Here is a 4259-nt window from a genome sequence, read left to right on the forward strand (position 1 = left end):
GGGCTCAGCACAGTCGGGGTGCACCCCTGGAGCTGGGGAGGGGCTCAGCACAGTCGGGGTGCACCCCTGGAGCTGGGGAGGGGCTCAGCACAGTCAGGGTGCACCCCTCGAATGGGGAAGGGGCTCAGCACAGTCGGGGTGCACCCCTGGAGCTGGGGAGGGGGCTCAGCACAGTCAGGGTGCACCCCTCGAATGGGGACGGGGCTCAGCACAGTCGGGGTGCACCCCTGGAGCTGGGGAGGGGGCTCAGCACAGTCGGGATGCACCCTTCGAATGGGGAAGGGGCTCAGCACAGTCGGGGTGCACCCCTGGCGCGGGGCGCAGCCAGGCAGGGGTTAAGCGCTCCCCGGCTGCTCCGGGATGTTTGCGAATGTTTTTCTGCAGCAGAGCCAAGCGAACCAGTCAAACAGGATATTAAAGGCCGGGCCCGGCGGGGGAGCCCGGGCCCCCCCCCCGCCCCGCCGGCCCCTGCACCCCAAAAAGGGCCCCACGGCCGCGGGAGTCCCCCCAGGACCGGGGAGCCGTGGGGAGCCCCGACCAGGGACATCCAGCCCGAAGGAGAGGCCCCCGTGGGATGGGAGGTTTTGGGGGTGATGGGTGAGGGGTGGGGGTCCCCAGCCCGTCAATGCCACGGGCCCCTCGCCAAAGGCCACGGGATGGGGCCAGGGAGGGGCCAGCAGGACAAAGCCACCCCTGACGCTTGTCCCCAGGCGCCAACGGGGACGGGGAATGTGCGGGGTGTGACAGGAGCGTGCGGGGCAGGGTGGGGAGTACAAGGGGTGGGATTTGAGGGCATGGAAATGAGCGTGCAAGGCGGGATGTGCGTGTGCAAGGCGGGATGCGGGTGTGAGGGGCACAGGGGGAGTGTGTAAGGTGGGACAGGAGGGCACGGAGGCGATGGTGCAGGGTGGGGTGTGAGCGTGTGGGGCACGAGGGGAGCGTGCAAGGTAGGATATGAGYGTGCAAGKCGGGRTACGTGTAGGATATGAGCGTGCAAGGCRGGRTACGTGCGTGTGTGTGGCTGCAGGGAGGGCTGTGAGTGTGCAAGGCGGGATCGGAGGCTGCGAGGCGGGACGTGGGTGTGCGGGGTGGGACACGAGGGTGCGGGTGGGACACGGGCGCGGGGGCGAGCACCGGGCAGAGCTCCCGGGCTGAATAAATCACCGCTGCCACTCGAGGGAGCGGAGCCATTAAAGTGACTGAGCGAACGTCGTCTATAATTTATCGCCTCTTTTATATAATTTAAGAACTTCCTCGTGGAGAGCTGCACTCACAAAACGCGGATTTGACAAGATTTTGATGTGCTGGGTGCGGAGGGGGGGAGGGGACCCGGCTCTCTCCGCGTCCCTGCGCTGGCAGCGCTGCGCCAGCACCCCGGGAATCCCCTGCCATCCCCGTCACCGGCCAAGGGACCGCGATGCCACCACGGAGGGGACACGGACACCGCTGCCAGCTCCCCTGGAGCCCCTCACGGCAGCATCAGGCCTGGGTGGCTTTTACGCCCCCGGGGGACACAAGGAGGGCACAGAGCAGCACCCAAAGGCGCTGAGCGGGCAGGATGGGTGACGGGGTGCAGCCGGGGACACGGGGGACCCCGATGCCCAGGCTCATCCCCTCCCCCAGCCTGCCCCCTCCGCAGCAGCGGGGACCCCGCTGTCCCCCCCGGCCGAGGCAGCGGAGCCCGGCTCCAGCTGCAGACCAGATGCTGCGGCTCCGCCAGATCCCGGGTGAACGCCGAACGCGCCGCCCCCGCCCGCGGCCCCGCCGGCTGCTTCCTGCCCGCGCCGGGGGACCCCGGGGCACCCCGACACCCGCACCCCCGCCCTGGCGTGGGAAAGCGCCCGCGGGGACACCCCGTGTGTGCCAGTGCCCGCGGGGACACCGGCCTCCGCCGCCACCACCCCGACACGGCTCCGGGACAGAGCCCGGCCAGAGGAGCGGCGAGGACGGGGATGGGGTGGGATAAAGGGGAAAGCCCACCCGAGGGGTGTCACCAGGGGTCCCCGCAGCCCGGTGCGGTGGCAGTGCCGTGCCAGGGGTCGCAGCCCCCCACAGGAGGGTGGGGGCTCACCCAGGGCTTCCCTGCGGAGGAGAATCCCACGTGCCCCGAATTCCTGCGCCTCTGCAGGAGAAGGGGGAGGGAGGGAGGGAGGGAAGAAGGTGCCGGGAGCCCTGAGCCGTGGGGTGCCCAATCTTGCTCACGGGGCTCAGCCTGCTCCCCGCGGGGCATCCTGCCCAGGGCTCTGTCCCCTGCCAACAGCAGAGCCCGGGGTTCCCAAAACCCCGACACACCCATCTGCAACCCACAGCTTTCGCAAGGCCATGTGAGGCCACCCTGTGCCCAGCGAGGAGGGGTGCCACGCACAATCCAACCCCTCGTACCCCTCCCACAGCCCTACAGCACTCTAAAACCCCCAACAGCACTCTAAGAACCCCCAACAGCACTCTAAGAACCCCTAAAAGCACGTGGCCCCACACGGGCAGGGGCTTCCCACTGTCTCGGTGGGCTCCTACAAGATCCTCCACCATCTTCAGGAGCTGCCTCCGTGCCTCCGTTTCCCCATGGTGGCAACCCCAGTCCTTTCGGGGAGAGGGTGGGTGGGCTCTCCGTGCCCCCCGAGAAGCTCTGGCTCCTGTGCCAGCGCCACACGCCCCGCCGGGCAGGGCAGTGCCACGCTGGGCCAGCAGCCAGCACCGCGGGGCCAGCGGGCACGGCCGCAGCTGGCTCTGAGGAAACTGAGGCACGGCACGGCTGCCCCGACACCACCGAGCCCTGGCCGGGCTGGGGAGACACGGCACCTCGTGTGACGTCGGGAACGGGGCACCCGGCCAGGGAGTCCCGCCAGCGCCCGCCGCCCACGCGCCCGCCAGGTCACGGTCACCGTGACCAGAGCCCCGAGGTGCCCCAGCCAGCAGGGCAGGGGACCCGCATCCACCCAGCCCTGCGGCCCGCGGGGAGGGGGGACACAGAGAGGGGACAATGACCCGCAGCCACCCCGCTCAGGACAGTCAGAGCCGYGGGGCCCTGCGCTAAGGGTGGCACTGGGACCCCCGTGCCCACCCTGCCTGGGCGAGGGCTCGGAGGCAGCCCCCTCCTTCCCAGAGGCAGCGAGGGGAGCCCCCGCATGTCCCCAGCGCAGACAAAGGGCCCTCGGCTGCSCTCGGTGCCAGCGCAAAGGTCGAGCGGCCCCGAGACAATGGGGGGAGYGAGACCGGGGGTCCACGGCCACACATCCTGTGCAGGGCACCGGYCACGGGCACCCCGCGATGGGGCTCCGCCATGGATCCCGCCCTGATCGCGGTGAAAGTGCCACGGAACCCGGCACGACTTTCCCTGGGCCGTTGTGGCGGCCCCTGGGTGCCAGGGCACCGACTGCCCACAGCAGGGGCACGGGATCCCTCCAGCCCCCCCAAACTTCACTCGGCCCCCCCCACAAACCACAGCAGAGCCCCACATTCCCTTAGGGGGACAGCTCCCAGGCTGGCCGGCRCTTGGGGTGCGCTGCCCGTGTCCACCCGCTGCCCATCCCGGTTCGGAGGTGTCCTCACACCCTCCGTGCCTCCCCGCACAGCGCATGGGCAGGGACGGGGACACCGGGCCGTGACCCCTCAGGGACACAGGGCACGGTCCCGCCAGCGGGAACAGGACTGGCCCGGCCCCACACCCACACCCAGGACACTCCGGCCCACAGGGACCCCCGAGCCGCGGCAGGGTGGGGGCCCAGGCTGGGGCTCCCCCGCGCCTGGGCAGCAGCGGCGGCTCCGTCTGTAGTTAATTGGATTTTCCCGGAGCCTTTATCAGGAGAGAGCAAAATTCCCGGCGGAGCCGGCGCTGCCCGGACCCCGCTGCGGGAAGCGGAGGCGAGAGGCGACCCCCTGCCCCCCTTCACCGAGCTCGGCCCCGAGATCCCGACTGCCCCCGAAATAGGGCAGGGGGTGTTTAAAGAGCCGGCGGCATCTGCGCATGGAGCGGGTGGGGAGGAGGCTGGGGGGGCTGAGCCCCGCACCCCTCCGGGACCAGCACCCAGCATCCAGCTCAGCCCCCCGCCCACGGCCAAGGCCCCCGCACCCAGCACCGCACCCCGCACCCATTCCCGCAGCCCCCCCACCACCCCCGCCCGGCTTTCGGGGCCGCTCTCCCCGAAAAAAAAACCCAGGTACCTACAGCGGCCGGAGCTGCTCCAGGGCGGGGGGCGGCGGGGGGGGCAGCCCCGGGGGCCCGGCCCGTAGAAATCCATGCGGAGGAAGGGGCCGGGGGG

General features: G+C 70.7%; 1 protein-coding gene across 1 annotated transcript in view; it reads right to left on the reverse strand.

Annotated features, from left to right (window-relative positions):
- RARA (retinoic acid receptor alpha) overlaps positions 1–4259 on the reverse strand; it is a 15223-nt gene that overhangs the window by 4755 nt on the left and 6209 nt on the right.

The sequence above is a fragment of the Malurus melanocephalus genome, unplaced genomic scaffold (assembly GCF_030028575.1).
Source record: "Malurus melanocephalus ecotype Western Australia unplaced genomic scaffold, MMel_1.1 scaffold_806, whole genome shotgun sequence".
In the NCBI taxonomy this organism is placed as follows: Eukaryota; Metazoa; Chordata; class Aves; order Passeriformes; family Maluridae; genus Malurus; species Malurus melanocephalus.